This window comes from Echinops telfairi, unplaced genomic scaffold (assembly GCF_000313985.2).
Source record: "Echinops telfairi isolate 266 unplaced genomic scaffold, ASM31398v2 ScPeMD7_7467;HRSCAF=8505_0, whole genome shotgun sequence".
Taxonomy (NCBI): Eukaryota; Metazoa; Chordata; class Mammalia; order Afrosoricida; family Tenrecidae; genus Echinops; species Echinops telfairi.
The window spans coordinates 9,924,675-9,941,573 of record NW_022111367.1 but is presented as its reverse complement, the minus strand read 5'-3'; the positions used below and the strand labels follow the sequence as shown (position 1 = coordinate 9,941,573).

Sequence of the window (16,899 nt, the reverse complement as noted above, 5' to 3'; positions counted from 1 at the left end):
TACACATTTATAAACTATCAAGGGCTCATGAGGGAGAGGGGAGCGGGGAGGGAGGGGAAAAATCAGGACCTAATGTCGGGGGTTTAAGTGGAGAGGAAATGTTTTGAGAATGATGTACAAATGGGCTTTACACAACTGATGTGTGTATGGATTGCGATAACAGTTGTATGAGCCCCTAATAAAATGTTTAAAAGAAAAAAGAAAAAAACAAAACAAAAAAGATGTGAATGCAGAAGCAAGTGGCCCAACAGTGACAGTACCACGGAAGCGCCAGGAAGAAGCGAGACAATCCAAGGTATCTGTTCTAACCGTTTTATACTGGAAACCACTCGTTAAAGCAGAGTTACCCCATACTGACATTGGATTGGGAAAAACAAGAACACAATGTGCTGTCATTTAAACATCACTCATTTGGAAAGGAATACACCCAATATTGTCACAAACACTGTAAGCTGTTCACTGTCAATTGTGGGCTAGTCAATGGATTATCACCATATTCTGAATTTGAAATGAGGACTGTGTTGGAAAATAGTCATGAAAAGATGTATTGCACAGAGCTCTGAGAACAGGCCGACAAATTCTGGCCAAAAGACCAGAGAGTCTACTGTCTGATAGATGTAAAATGAAACAGAATCATCAATTGAATCTATTGCTCTACAAAATTGAAATACCTCAATCAGAGAGGTATGTCTTTGTTTCTTAGGACTACCATAACAAAAGAGGTAGCTCTAAAGAACAAAATTTATTTTATCACAGTTTTGCCAAAGCAGAGCGTTGGCTTTAGGGAAAGGGTATTCTTTGCATTTTTCAGCTTCTAGAAGCTGCCAACAATCCTTGGTGTTCCTGGGCTTCTAGGTGGATTTGCCTCCTTCCCCACATGACATCTACCTTTCTCCTGTGTCTGATTTGCTTTTTTAGGGCAGTGATTAACCTTAGGACCCACTCTATTCCGATATAGTCTAATTAACATGACAAACGAAAGCCTCTATTTGCAAATAGCCCCGAGGTCAGGATGATGACCTATCTTTGAGGGGGCGAGACAGTCCAGACTCTCCCAGTGTCGGTGGGGCATTGCAATGGGGTGAGCAAACAACACAGAGCGGCCAGTCTTCTTTCTCTGAGAGTGACGTGTCTTCCTTCTACCAAAAACACGTGCCATGTGGTCCATTCAGAAGACAGTGTTCATAGGCAACTTGTCTGGGCCCCAAAATACTTATTTCAAAAGAGATCTGATATTTCTATTTAATAACATGTTTCCAAACCAGCTTTCTTTTTATTTTTATCATCGATAGGATGTACCTACTGGAGTGCCTGATTAATGATATCTATCCTTTGAAATATTCTCCGCTGCAGTTGATCAGTTCCCTGGGGCTGCCAAAGCAAATTTGCCACAAACTTGGTGGCTTAAAATAAAAGCCAACTATTATCTTGCGGGACAGAAGTCGGGCATCAAGCTTCTGGCAGGGCCTTGCTCCCTGTGGAGCCCAAGAGAAGAAGCCTTCCTCCCGTTTCTCAGCTTCGGGCTGCCGTCGGCATTTCTTATGGCTGCCTCACTGCCTGTTTCCGCCTTCCCCTCTGTGTGTCGCCCACACAGACTTGTCACTGGATTTAGGGCCCACTGGATAATCCAGGATGATCTCATCTGAGATCCTTAACTACTTAGCAAATAGCCTTTTCCCAAAGGCTCTTGGCCAGATGTCACATCTACACGTACCAGGGATTAGTACGTGGGCCTACCTTTGGGGGGTGGGGTAGGCACCATTTAATTCACTACTTGGGGCATAATGAGTAATCCCTTCAAAGAGCTTCTCGAAAATAGTGCAATGATGAAGGTGAGTCCTTCTTTTTCCACCCCATCTCCATGCAGGCAAAAGTGCCCAGACTACTTGAGGTCTTTGTCAAGATTTCTAGGGGGCACTGCTTTGTCCCCAGACAACAGAGATGACTTAGGACTTGAACCATGACTGCCCATCCCCACATCACATTCCTGGGCTGGGGAGCACTCACCAAGTGCTCAAATGCCTCCACATTCATTATTCTTCATTCTTGACACAACCACCAATGGGTCAATTCCGAGTCATCTTAACCCTTGGGGTTTTTGAGGCTGTAAATCTTTATGGGAGTAGAAAGCCTCCTCTTTCTCTCTCAGAGCGGCTGCTGGGTTTGAACTGTTCCAGTTAGCAGACAAACCCACGAACCCCCTTGGACTCTTTGTGCTTGGCCTGTTCTAAGGCCCATATTATACACCACAGTGCCGTCTGGAGGCCAGCAGCCTCCCCTTTATTTCAGTGCATCAGTGCCTGCACTGCTTTTTGCCAATCATTTCCGAAAGAGCGGCTATCAAGAGGAAGGGGAAGATGACGTTTCTAAATCATTGTCTTTAGGGCATGTTCTTGGAGCGGCTATTTCTACCGAGAATGCTGCCTTTCCCAGGCAGGTCTTAGGGGCTATCTTCCATCATCCGGAGAATGCATTTTCAGGTGGCTGGCCAGGGCTCAGAATCACAAAACCTGACAACGTTAGAGATGAAGGAAGCTTAGCAATGATCTCGTCTGGTCCTCTGAGACTCAGAGACATGCAAGCCCTAGAGAGATGAACAAATTCCTGCAGGTCTTTCCCTGTGATGGGGACAGAACCAAGACTACACCTCTTGTCCCAACTGCTCCCCAAGCACATTTTCACTGGATCAGACACGATGCAAAGTGAGTTTTAAAAAACTTACTCTTTTGTGCATTACAGCTGAGACATTGACTTCATTGGTGCCATCCAACCAATGTAATAAGTATGTTCTTCTTGGGTGTGATCTATGTGCTGCGCCCTTTGGGAGCAGCTCAGACGAGGTCTCTGCTTTCTTGGTACTTGCACACTCGGGTGACTTAACAATGGAACAGTGCGCACCCTGCAGGCACGAGGAGTTGACTGGGAGGAAGGTCTCTTAGGGTAACACCCGGATTCTTCCCTACACCCTTCCATAAAAACCAAACCCACTGCCCTGAGTCGATGCCCATCACAGTGACACCCCCCTGGTGGGTTTCCAAGACCCCAACAGTTTCTGGGCATAAAAAGCCTCGCCTTTCTCCCATAGAGTGGCTGGTGGTTTGGAACTGCTGACCATTCTGATCACAGGCCACCATGCAGCCACGATACCACCAGGGCTCCTAAAAGTGTACCTCTTGGAGTATGTGAAACTATCGTGGAGCGCCTGGGAAACGCAAGCAGCATTTTTCCGGTTGACACAGTGAACGAAAAGGGCCCAGATGGCAGATGCTTTTGGCATGGGCATCCGGCTCCGGCTGGCTAATATGTTTCTTCGTGGCGCTAATTCTTGCATCAGAACTCTCGCAGCAGTTGGCCGATTTCCGAGGAAGGCAAAAGGAGCAGGGTTTTCTTCTCTAAGATTCCCACCTTCCTCCTCCGAGGCTGGCGGGCCCACAGCCCGGAGGAAGAGACCTGAATGACCTGGGTCTTTGGTGAAAAGCTTTTGAGCCACGAGCTCAGTCCGTGGCAAGATCCGACGCAATTCCTTCCTGGTGTGAAAAAGGAAAGGGGGGCTAGAGACTTTAGGGGGAGGGGCTACCTAGGCCAGACCACCTCACTAATTTAAGATTCAGAAGTTATTTTAAAACCGGTTTGGATTGCTGGCTGGAGCACGCTGCATTGTTGCCTGGTGCCGAGTGAATCCCGCGGCCCTGTCTTCTTCCACGAGCAATCCCTGCCAATCTAGGATCTGTGAACTGCTTCTGCCAGCTAAGCTTTAATTTAGCGTATGCACAAAGCCAAATTTGGACACCGTGATGGAGCCTGGCCCCTCTGCAACCCTCCGTGTTTGCCACGCTCACGGGGAAATAATGAGTAACTAGCCGATGAGAAAACTATGCCGTTGAAAAGGCTTTCCACGTTCACAGAGAAATCGCCATTGCGTTAGCTATTTCTCTCTCCCCCGTGTGTGCGCGTGCACGAGCACTTCCTGGTTTTCCAATATAAACTTCCCCCATGCCTTTCCTTAGTTATTTCATTTAGATTTTCAATCTGGGCTGCACATAGCCATCGCCAACACTGACAAAGAGAAAACCCTGCTCCCCACTGAGAACATCTGATTTCTTTAAATGTAGAAATGCTGCTCTTTACGAAATAGGGCATTTCCCTTTTAATTAGCTTCCAGATACACCCAAATAATTTGCATCTAGGAAATGATACCATTCCAGGCTACTTAGAAAGCATCCCCTCGCCTGCAAAACCAATTTGACGAGAGGCCTAAGCGACTGAAACCTTCCGTTTTGAGGTGAACAGAGCAGCTCCAGTGGGGACAGGTCAAGTCCCCTCCTCCATGGGCCGCAGACGTTGACTTCCCTTGGAAACCTGTGTCCAAGGTGTGGACACGTGCTGAACACATGTGCCTTCCCGCCCGCCTCCCCACGTCTCCCTAGCTAACTGTTCTTGAGAAGAGAGACCAGGTAGCTGCGACAGCTCCAGGTGTCCTTTTGCACGTTGTTTTTTTCCAAGAGTACATTTGTAGGGTGGGTTCACCCACCCTGCGGTGTGCTGGCAGAACAGCTAGTTGGGAGGCATGGGGGTTGGGGAGGAAGCACTGAGCTTTCTCTGTGCCTGAGAAAAATGAAGGTCTGCACGTTCCTGGTAGGGATTTCGTTTTGTGCATTGTTTGGTGGCAGTGGCCAGCTTTTTGGCTACTGGATAAGTGACATCCCTGCTTGCTGGGTCAAGTGAGACTTGCAGGTGGGATGGGTGTTCCCAGTCCAGGTATAGACTCTGGCCTCTTGGTAGGAAGAAGGGAAGCGAGTGAGGCCTAACCCCAGTGAGAATCAGAGTCCTACGTGGAGAAATATAAATACATGACCCTGCAGAAGGCAAGCTTGATGGCCCTGCCCTGGTGTGGGGCTCCCCAGGTGGCAGGGGCTGTGCAGGGGCTGGGGGTGGAAGTGAGTGGCTGCCGTCGCTGTGAGCTGCCCCTGGGCTGACTGATGAGGAGGGCTGACAGGCTCCTGGGGGGACGTCCTGTCCAGTTTCCTTCTGAAGCAGAGATGATGGGCCATGTGTGGGTCCTGCGGCCGAGACTGGGGACTGTGGAGTGTGGCAGAGCATATGCATTCGTCATCCGGCAGGCCGTGCGCTGGTCTCTTTGGAGGCTGTTGACCAGCTGGAGAAGCCCCATTAAGGGATGTCTGCTCAGTGGTGCCAGCCCCTTCCGGACCCCTGAGGGGCCAGCATGGTGCCGCCACTCTGCTCCACCCACGCCAGACAGACGGGCAGGGCACCAGGGCTGGGAATTAGGGAAGGGGGATCAATATGTGTGTGGAATACAGTCACGGACAATTGAAAAGGCTTACACGTAACTCCACTGGGAACGGCTGCAAACTTGAGCGGAAGAGACATGACTCATGGAACTCAGAGCCTAACACACGAGTCTGCCCGAGTCTGGCCAGGGCTGAAGTCCAGAACATTTATGACCCATGGACTTGAGCACGGCCAGATTGTGTTGAAAGGATTCTAGGGCGGCTCTGCAAATGTGAGAGTTAGTTCAAATGCGGTTTGCACTCATGAGTGCCCGCGAAACCGCAAGTGATGAGATCACCTCTTTTTCAAATGCAGTGTCAAAAGAAAGGCACTTCAGGGACCTAAAGCTGACGACGACGGGCTATGGCGACTCGAGTCACCTGCCACCGTCCGCTCACACTGGATTTCTTACTGGTGGGCACGCGCCCCAACGGTGAGCCGCGGAGATGGGCCTGTGACGAGAACCAGGGCACAAGTGTTATTTGAAGGCCGATGGTTTGAATTCTGGGGTTTGGATGGGATAACATGGATAAGAATTTTTAAACAAGGGAAATGTGTACTTTTTAAATGGTGGTAGGAAGACTATAGATGTAAGAAAACATCGAAAAGTTTAGTGGGCCTTAAGATCAAGGTTGGATTTTTAATCTGGGGTTCATTTACACGGTTTGTGGGTCCAGTCAGGTTATTTTATTTTCTCCATGAAAAGAACACATGTTTAGACCCTGCCCACTGAGATTCGGATTACAGTCAGAGCCCGAGCGGTGCATGTGCTCAGGCCCTCAACTCCGAGTGGAAAGGGGGATGGTTCGAGCCCACCCAGAGGCGGGATGTGGGGGACAGGCCCGGTGACCTGCTTCTGAAGGTCACAGCCACCAAAGCCCTCTGGAGCAGGTGGGCTCAGTACGTGGGCCACCAGGAGCTGGAACGGACTTCATGGCCACCGGCACCAAGGGCCCGAGGAAGGGTTCCTCTCTGCCCAGATGGCAGACTTCTTTGAAACAAGAATGCGTGCCGTTGATATGTGAAGACACGAGTCTTTCAACTTTTGGAGGCCCACCATTCTGCCCACCACTCCCCATCACTGATACTGACGGCCTCAATTCCAGGCTAAGGTGAATGGCTTCTATTCTGCTAGCAGCACACGCCGGTTGACCCGTATCTAGCAGAGGGAGGACATATACCACCTGGGGTGTCAGGAAGAGTCATCTGGCAAGCGGTTCATGGTGGACCCATGAGGGAAGAAGGAGTAGCCAGAAAACAGTCTACCAAAAAGACCCGACAAGTCTTTCTCCAGCAAAAGCAGCCGGGGCTCCTTGGAGAAGGCGGCTGTTTACAGGTCTGTGGAAGGAAATGTATAAAGTGAGAGAGAAAGAAAAGGGTGGGGAGAATGGCAAGGGGAAAACCGTAGTTTCTGATGTCCACGTGGTCCTCTCCTGGTGAAGCCAGCAGACCCCTGTGTGGCTGTGCCACCTCCCTGGCTAGTTCCTCCGTGTACTCTCCAGCCTCAGCGTTCTCAGACATTCCCTAACCAAACCTCCTAAGCATGACTGCTAACCTCATAAAACTATGCTGTGGATGTAGTTATTGTATTGGGCCAACACGTCATGGGTTTCCCTGGGGAACAGACTCTTCCCTCCCCATTAGTTACACTCTAACACTTTCTCTCCCATAAATTTCCTATCGACAGAATGCAATTTTTAAAACCCTCTCATAAATAAAGAACTAGACTGAGTGGGGGGAAATGCAGTCACTGAGGTGATAAGTGACATTTGCATGGCACTTTATCATGACAAAGGAGCTCTGGTGGCACTGTGAGGGTTGGGCGGTTAATAGCAAAGTTGGCGGTTCTGACCCACCAGCTACTCCTTGAGAGAAAGATGAGGCTAACAGTTTCTGTAAAGATTTACAACCTAAATAAAAAATAATAATAAAATTAAATTTAACAAAAAGATTTACCACCTCAGAAATCCTATATAAGGTCACTATGAATCGCAATCAACTTGACAGCAGTGGGTTTGTTTTGGTTGTTTTTGAATCATTTCTAAACTGCTTTCATCTTGTCTTATTTTTATCCTCGCAGCAACCTTGGAAGGCTGCTCCAATTGCTCCATTTTACAGAGGGTGAGACTGAAGCTCAGCAAACTTTGCTGATTTCATGCAGCCACCAGCATGCTTAGCAGAGACTTGAACTGTGGACTCCCAGCCCCAGTCTGGATTCCCCACAGGCCCCAAGGCATGTGCTCCAACCACTCAGCCTCTCAAATCTCCTGGCCAATCAATCATGAAGAGACGACTTGCCTGGGAAAGCCTTTGTGCCTCCACATATGGCCAGCTACCTGTTCCCATCCACGTGTCTTCCTGGGCACCGAGAGCTCTGTTGGAAATCAGCGGGTGGTCTCTGCACAGGCAAGAGTGCGGGCTGAGAGGCAGGATGTGAATCTCTTCCACAAAGTGAAAACTTATGTCCTAGCAAATAATTGGGGGTGGGGGGACTTGAGCTTGTTTCCTTGGCTGATCATCACTGGCAGCACCAACTTTGGATTAAACACTTCTGCTCAGTGATTTTGACATTCTCAGTCAGGCATATCTTGATGAAATTAGAGATGCAGAAAATATTTTTTGATGGAGTGCAAGGATGAAACAGCTAGAAGGGAAGTCAGTTCTGCGGCAAACTTGTGCAACCTGAGATCCAGGATGGGGGAGAGAGAAAGCTCCCGGAGCAAGGGGTGTGTGCCTGCGCGAGCATCAACGGAGGAAGAAGAGAGAGAGAGAGAGAGAGAGAGAGACAGAAGAGGCTAGAGGAGATGGGGGTGATGCTAACTAATTAGACTTTATGATTTTGGCAGCAAGAGGTGTGTTTATAAACAGTCTTCACTAAAGCATACCTTTCCAGCTATTAATTGTGTTATTTGCCAGAAAACGTCTCTGCTCTAATTATCGGTACTTGCTTCAATCCAAAAGTGTGTATGTGTGTTGCGGGGGTGGGTGAAGGGTGGGTGGGGGGTATTTATAGCCATTCTTTTACTGGAATGTGGGAGGGTCACATTGCCAGTGTTCTCCTAATGATGGGAGGTCAATTCAAACTATGCCCCCAAAGGATTATTAGGTGGGGGCTGTCACTCAGAGGCTTTTAAGCTAGTTGAAAAGAAAACCTTAAGACCAAGCACACCGTAGAATGCTGGCCATGCAGGAGGGTATCATGGTGGTGCTGTGCTTAAGTGCTTGGCTGCTCACTGAAGGGCCACAGTTCAAACCCACCAGCCTCATCAGGGAGAAGATGTGGCAGTCAGCTCGGGGAAAGAGTAGGGAAAGTTCACAAAAAATTGGAATTAAAAGTGAATGGACTATAGAAAGAAAGGGAAAGACTTGAGTGCTGATAAGCACAACAACCACCTCAGAAATTAGGCTATGGACTTCCCAAAAGGGCAGATAGAGAAGCTTTCAGACGATTTAGTAGGCAACCAGTGCAGACTGGAGCAGGTGGATGATGGCCTGTGGGAGTTACATGATCTGGTGTCAATTTGGGACTTGAGAGGATTAACAGTGAAGGGGTGGCGTCTAGTTTGTCAATCTGTCATAGCCAATGAGGCCTCTGTGTAGGCGTGGCCTTCTCCTGAGGATTCTGGGAATTACTGTTTTCCTCCTAGGAGGTGGGACACACTCTCTCTCTGCTCACTCCCTGTGAGACATTTCTGAGGAGAAGCCACATGGGCCTACCTTGATGCAGTCCTGGGAGCTGTAGGGACCATGTAAAGACCCTTACCAGCACCTGAGATGCTTACAACACGACTGGATCCACAAGACTTCCCACCCACTGGCCTGTGATCTTCCTGCATTTGGCATCATTGCATATGTTCCGTGAGTCTGAAGAGGAATTTACAGACTGATATGGGGCATATGGGCTAATATCAGACTTATAGACTAGATCTGGACTGGGTTGGGATGTTTTCTCAATGTTCAATTGTTCTTGAATATAAAGCTCTTTCTTATACACATATGGGTGTCAATGGATTTGTTTCTCTAGTCTACCCGGATCAACACATGGATATATCTATCTATCTGTGTGTATGTGTGTGTGTGTGTGTGTGTGTACACACACACACACACACATACATATATATAAACATATACATTGCTAGATGTCTTTATAAACTTGTTACACCTCTGTTGGAGAGTTTGGAGATAAATTCATGATCGAAACATACAAAATAAAACAAATGAAAAGCCAAGGCAACTCTTACAAGAAAGCCAACAGACCCTCATAAGCCCCATGGCTCATTTCTGAACATATTTACATAGTCATAGTAAGTCATTATTGAACATTTCTGTAATCCCCAAACATGCTACATTTATATTGGGAGGCTGGGGGCAGGGGAGAGGGTTAAGAGCAAACTTCTTATTGTACAAAGGGGGAGTTCAAGAGATAATACAGACCAATTGAACAATCAAGACATAACTGTAGGCCCATGCCATTAAACAATAAACTACTTACAAACAGCAAGAAGGTGAAAATTGCTGAGGTGGTTCTTTTAGGGAGTAAGACTTGGAAGAGGGGCAGGGAAGGCTGTTTGTTTGTTTTCCATGAGTTTAGTGGGACAGAACAGAGAGCCCTTCGCCAGCACCCGAGGGTTTGGTTGTTTTGTAGATAGAGCACCGTGTTAAGCACATCAGCAGTAAGGTCCTTTTTTTTTTTTTTTTTAAAGCAATAGGGTCTTTTCCTGAGCCTGTAGACTACATCTTAGTCCTCAACTCAATACGAACACGTGCCACTTGTCTGAGAGAAAATGGCTCCAGCATGTGGAGGGGTCATCACAGACTCATGACCACGCCAAAGGACCGGCCAGATGACGAAGCCCATAGGTTGCATTTGATCTTGTGGCGAGCATGGCTCTTTGAAGCCACCCCTAACCCTGCCGATGCACCAAACACTGAAGACCGAGACCTCCGGTGTCCACGAATATGTGTCAACCACCAGTTCCTGGATGTCTCTCATGACCCTGCCCAGGCCCTGAGTGTGAGGCTCCTAGCCATCAGTCATCCTAGCCTCTGTTTTCTCACCCATCTATTAGGGCTTGATGGCGGGGGTACTTACTGTTTGACTTAGTTACTGCCGTGTAACAGCTCACCCACCGCACAACGGGCTGCTGCTGAGTGCCATGGAGTGGGTTCCGACCCACCGAGGCCCTGTGTGTCCCAGCATGAACCAGTGCTCAGGCCCGTGCCCTCTGCACAGCAGCAGGTATGTTGTGGCCGTTATGCCACGCCCTCTCATGGAAGGTCTTTTTTTTTTTATTTTGCTGTCCTACTTCCGCTGTCCTTCGCCGGGACGGGCCCTCTTGATAACATGTCCACAGTATGTGAGACAAAGTCTCACCATCCTCACTTCCAAGAAGCATCCCGGTTGTTCTTCTTCCGACGCAGATCTGCTCACGCTTCTGTTTTTCTCCCTAGGTGTCACTTAGGTGGCGAGACCAGGGCTGGATGACCTGTCCAACTGCTGGTGTGGGTCAACCGTCGGGCCATGTGTCACAATGTAACAGCGTCCCAATAGGGCACGCCTCGGCTGGCCAGTGCTTCCAAAGTCTCGACTTCTGTTGTGTGTGTGGAAGCATTCCGCTGGCCAAGGGGAGCCCCACGGCCAAACTCGGAAGCAGTGTGACTGCAGAAGAGTGTGAACGAGAGGGCCCACCACAGACCCCTTCACTGGTACTGCTCGGGGCTTCTGTATGACCTCTGACGGGCAGCCCTCACATGGAGTCCAGACAGCTTTCCAGGAAATGGATGTCCTACCCTGTCTCTCGGGTAGAATGGAAGCTCACCGGGGATGTATTGCTTATATCTTTATTGCCCCCCACACACACACACAATGGAGATGTGCTTTCTAAGAATAGAATAAGGTCTTCCTCAATCCAAACTCAACCCCAGTAGACTAGGCAAGGGCGGTGCAAGCTGGGGGAGAGGAAGCAGAGCTTTGGATGAAATCAGCACATGCAGTTTTTTAGTGCTGTCTTTAAACATACACCAAAACGCTTGGGCTGAGCTCATCTCAGGAATCAGGCAGCCAATTTTCCATACAAATTTAAAAATTGAGATATGCTTATCTGATAACAGGAGCAACTTTATGTAAATGACAATGCCTCTGCTCATTAATTTACTCACATAACATCTACTATGTGCTAGGCACCATGTCAGGTGCTGGGTAGACACTGTCGTTCCTGCCCTGGAGATGCTCCTGGCCTGGCAAGGGGAACAGATACATATCAATACCTCAGGATCTGCAAAAACGTGTAGGGGTGGAGGTGGCTGATCTCGGAACTTCACAAGGAGGAGAGCGAACCACCACTAGCATCAGCCCAGTTGACTTATAGGAAGCACATGCCTCCACTTTCTAACCTTTTCACAAATTCTGATCCCACTGCACATTCCGCGTCTCTGCTTGGCCCATTCATTCCTGGCAATGGCTACAGGGAGTACTCTCAGAACTTAGAGAAACGCTCGCAATTACGGAGTTTACTAGGGAAGGAATAAGCTCCGACTCAGGATCAGAAAGTACTCCGAACCCAGTTCTTCAGGAAGAACAACTATTGTTGGCTGAGCCCACAGGCACACCTGTCTTTGGCGCGTGGCCTCTTCATCATGGCCCCTCTGTCTTTGCCCCATCAGTGAATGTTACAAAGCTCTTCAGTTCTGCTAACTAGTTCCCGGAGGAACGAACCTGCACCAGCAAGCCTCTTTCATGCTTACTCCATGGCTGGCAGCCTCCTGGGCTTCTGCTTGATCTCAGGCTACTGTCTCCGCCTCTGTTTCTCTTTCCTTTGCCCTCTCTCACCATTTCCTGTGTGAGAGTTCTCCGCTTTCTCTGTCTCCTGGGTCTCGGAGGTTCTCAGAATAGGATTCTGGGTCCGAAGGAGGCACTCCACTCCTGGCTCTCCTTTCTTGGTGGTCTTGAGATTTCCCCCTTTTCTGTCTCATTTTAATTCTATCGGGAAGGCAAAATGAATCAATCCCCTTGCTAGGGTGCCATACACTTTATTTGCATGGCTCTACCCTAGAAGGGTACCCTGCACCTTATTTACATGATTAACAAGCTATCCAATCCCCTTAGTGGGCCACAACACCTCCTTTGCATAATCGTACCCAGTCATTTGGTGGGAGTTAAGAAGACTTGGGCTAGGAGAGCCATATTAAGTAACTTATGCCACAGTACCCCAGTTGGTGCTTGGAAGTCACCACCCCTGCCCTGCCACTGCACCAGACACTGACGGAAGGGGCCTCCAGCATTCACAAGTTAGTCTAATCCTTCCTTCTGGGCCATTTCTTTGACTTCTTCCATGATTCTGATCACGGCCTAAGTGTACGCCCCTCATCCGTCAGTTCCGTTCATTTGTTCTTCTGTTCATATCCTTACTCATCCGTTTGGGCTTGATGGTGTGGATATCACATTACTTACTCATTTCTTGGTAACAAACCACCCCACAACTTAATAGCTTAAGACAACAGCCATTTTATTTGCTCTAGATATAAGAGCAGCAGGTCACACTTGTCTTAGGCAGTAAGGGTCCATCCGCTTGATGGAATATTAAGCATTCAATAAGATGTATAATTGTGGAGGCTATGGCGATGTGGAAGAAAGCTGTGGTGTGTTAAGTGAAAAAGCTACATAGTAAGTAATTTTGAAATGATTGCTGCAAATAAGTAAAAATGCATGGGGGAAGGGCTGAAAAAGGACATGGAATAGGGAACTATTTTTATGCACATGGCATATCAATCCCAAGTGGATTAAGTGGGGCATTGCAGAAGGCAAATTCTGCCTGCCCGCTTAGAGAAGCTGAAGAGGTTAAATGACTTCATAGCACGTTTTAGCTACTGGGATACGAGCTGTTGTCTCAGAGAAACCCCACAACCTTAGAGGCTCCACACTAGAGTGGCTCATTTCCTGTTCATGCCAAATCTAATCGGTCCCGGGGGTGGGAGAGTCGTGGGGGGTGTTCTGCTCCATGCAGTCTTCAGGGACTAAGGCTACCAAGTGGCTCTCTCATTTTCACCCCACAAGTCCCAAGGTCTCCCTGGCCATTAACAATGAGCGTAATAATGAAGCACGAACATGGAGCGAGAGCGCGCCGCATTGCTATGGGCGAGGACTGGAAGGAGCCACATCCCTTCCACCCATAAGCTGTTTTCACAGGTGCCACACCACTGCAAAGGAGGTGTGGAAAATGGAATCAGTGCTCAGAAGAAGAAATTGGGCTCCGGTGACCAGCTGACTCATCTGACCATACAAGTTTCACCTCTAACCAGAGGTTGGGCAAGGACTGGATCCCTATCTTTTTCAACATTAGCGCAGTGTTTAAATTTTCCTATCTTCTCCTCCTCCTTGTTTCTCTTGCCCTGTATTTCTCTCTAAATCTCTCTTTACCTCTCTCTTAAGACAGTGCCGTGTGTTGAGAACTCCCAATATACAATCTGTGATTCTTTTTAGGAAACACAGAATGATCTCAATCATCCCCGGAGAGGAAATCATTACCAGGGATGAATCCAGGTTCTGGGACAAGAGAATGTGGCTCAGGACTGACTGGGCTAAGAAAGAAAGAGAAAATGCCTGCCTAATTACATGGTTTCCATTCATATTTTCAATGTCACTCACATCTTTGTTAGGCCTTATCCCATCATGATGTATAAAAAACACACTCTTACCTAGGTAGCTCCCTACCATTTCCCAAGACGTCCCAGTGTGGGGGCACTGGAAGAGAACTGGCCTGCTTACCTTCTTTGGGTCCTGTTCTATTAGATTCCCAATGAACTTGGGGGTCACTGGGGGATGCAAACAGTTAATGCACTCAGCTGTAACCCAAAGGTTGAAGGTTTGAAGCCAGCCAGCAATATCTTGGAAGAATGCCTAAGGCTTATTTCTGAACATCAGCCAGAAATAATGGGTGGTGGTGGTGGTAGTGGGGTGGGCACAGTTGTGCTCTGACACACGAGGGTTTGCCAGGGAAGGGAGTAGACTCCATTGCAACGCGTGCTGGGTTCTGCCCAGCTTTCCAGCTCCTGCAGGAGTTGCCCTTCATTAGGGCAATTGCACCATATTTCTGGCCAGCAGAAGTAAGGGTCCCAGGTAGAAAGGGAGAGGAATGTAGACTAAAACTCAAACTCCTAAAAAAAGGCCACAGCTACTGAACTGACGGACGCCCTTTGACCTTGGAATTGAAGTCATTTGTGCAGGTTGCTTTTCAGCCAAATAAAAAATTGGCTTGTGAAATAAAGGATCACCCGTCAGTAGTGAGCTTCCTTAAACAAATAACCAAATGGTCAACATTCACCTGAAAGAGAAGATGAGGTGACAAGGAGAAGAAGGGACACCCGGAAAATGGCAACTACTGACAATGAACAGTTCGGATAAAATGTGTTTAAAAGTCCCAAACCCACAGACATCAAGTGGATTCCGTGAGGGGGAATTAATTAGCTGTGCAAACTTTCTTTTCTTTTGTTTTCTTAATCATTTTATTAGGGGCTCATACAACTCTCATCACAATCCATACACACATCAATTGTGTAAGGCACATTTGTACATTCATTGCCCTCATCATTCTCAAAACATCTCCTCTCCACTTAAGCCCCTGGCATCAGGTCTTCATTTTTTCCCGCTCCCTTTCTGCTCCCCCCTCCCTCATGATCCCTTGATAATTTATAAATTATTATTTTGTCAGATCTTGCCTTATCTGACGTCTCCCTTCACCCACTTTTCTGTTGTCCGTCCCCCAGGGAGGAGGTCACATGTAGATCCTTGTAATCGGTTTCCCCTTTCCAACCTACCCTCCTTCTACCCTCCCAGCATCGCCACTCTCACCACTGGTCCTGAAGGGATCATCCGCCCTGGATTCCCTGTGTTTCCAGTTCCTATCTGGAACTGTAGCTGTGCTAACTTTCATCTACAACACAATATTATTTTTTTTAAATAGTGAATTCAAACGATACTATCATTAACATATTAGCAGATGTCTGCTGCAGGGGTTTGTGCCATGGACAGTGGTAATATTGGTCTGCAGCTTCCTCTCTTTGGATGTTGATGCTCCCAAGGAGAAATGTCGCCCGTGGGATTAAGAAAGCTTTGCAGGCTTGGTTCCTATGCTCTGAGTCCGGGATCTGTTTCTGACTACGTCATTTTGATTAAATGCTCTACTTTCCACTGGGTTTACTGGTCCTTGAACCGGGGCTTACAGAAACTCACAGCACCTCTGTAATTCTCTGTTGTCATGTTGTTGTGAGGGGCTGCCAAACCACTTCCCCATGTACAGCAGAACGCAACACTGCCTGGTCTAGTGCCATCCTTATCATGGTTGCTGTTTCAACCCATCCACTGCAGGCTGTCCTCTTTGTGACTGACCCTCTGCTTTACCAAGCACGGTGTCCTTCACTAGGGACCGATCCCTCCTGATGGCATGTGCACAGTCGGAGAGATGGCCCTCCCTGCTCGGTGCATTCTGATCACACTTCCTTCAAGGCGGATTTGGATACTCACTATTCCTCAAAGACACTATTTAAAGGTGTCATCAGTTCTTCAGCCTTTGCGTGCATAGGTGGTGACTGAAAAATGGTGTGGCTTATGTCAGGCACATACAGTCCTCCCGGTGACGCTTGCTTCTGAACACTTTAACAGGTCTTTGACAGCAGGTTGGCTCTGTGCAGCCCGTCACTTGATTTCCTCATTGCTGCTTCCATGACCATTGACTGTGTAGCTCAACAAAATGAAATCCTTGACGTCAGTCTCTCCTCCATTTATCATGTGGGAAATGGCAATTTAAAATCTGTGTTTGAATTCTGGAGCAAGAGAACTGTGTTGTTTTTGTTTTTTTAACATAAATTCAATGATTCATATTCATTTTTCTCATAATTTCGTTTGGTGGTTGGGAATCAACAATCAGAACACATACTAATTTCTGCAGGGACCAGCCAGTGACACGAATTATAGTCTTCAAGTGGTGGACTCATTCTCACACAAATTTCCCAAGTTGTTCTTCTCTCTCTCTTTTTAAATCATTTTACTGGGGGTTCGTACAACTCTTATCACAATCCATGCATACATCCAAAGTGTCAAGCACATTTGTACATTTGTTGCCATCATCATTCTCACAACATTTTCTTTCTACTTGAGCCCTTGATATCAGCTCATTTCCCCCCTCCCTCCATGCTCCCCCCTCCCTCATGAGCCCTTCATAATTCATAAATTATTATTTTGTCATATCTTACACTGTCCTACGTCTCCCTTCACCCACTTATCTGTTGTCCGTCCCCCAGGGAGGAGGCTATATGTAGATCCCTGTAATCGGTCCCCCCTTTCCATCCTACCCTCCCTCCACCCTCTTGGTATCGCCACTCTCACCACTGGTCCTGAAGGGATCATCTGTCCTGGATTCCCTGTGTTTCCAGTTCCTATCTGTACACATCCTCTGATCTAGCCAGATTTGTAAGGTAGAATTGGGATCATGATAGTGGGTAGTGGGTGGTGCGGAATGGGGAGGAAGCATTTAGGAACTAGAGGAAAGTTGTATGTTTCATCATTGATACACTGCACCCTGACTGGCTCATCTCCTCCCCACGACCCTTCTG

General features: G+C 47.9%; 1 protein-coding gene and 1 long non-coding RNA gene across 3 annotated transcripts in view; one reads left to right on the top strand and one right to left on the bottom strand.

The window, feature by feature from the left end:
• LOC123520924 overlaps positions 1–8,265 on the top strand; it is a 21,802-nt gene extending 13,537 nt beyond the window's left edge. The window contains exon 3 of the long non-coding RNA XR_006679439.1: positions 7,373–8,265. This is a non-coding gene — a long non-coding RNA (uncharacterized LOC123520924). The remainder of the gene's footprint in view (positions 1–7,372) is intronic.
• CLYBL (citramalyl-CoA lyase) overlaps positions 1–16,899 on the bottom strand; it is a 259,438-nt gene that overhangs the window by 71,117 nt on the left and 171,422 nt on the right. The gene's annotated exons all lie outside the window — the stretch shown is intronic.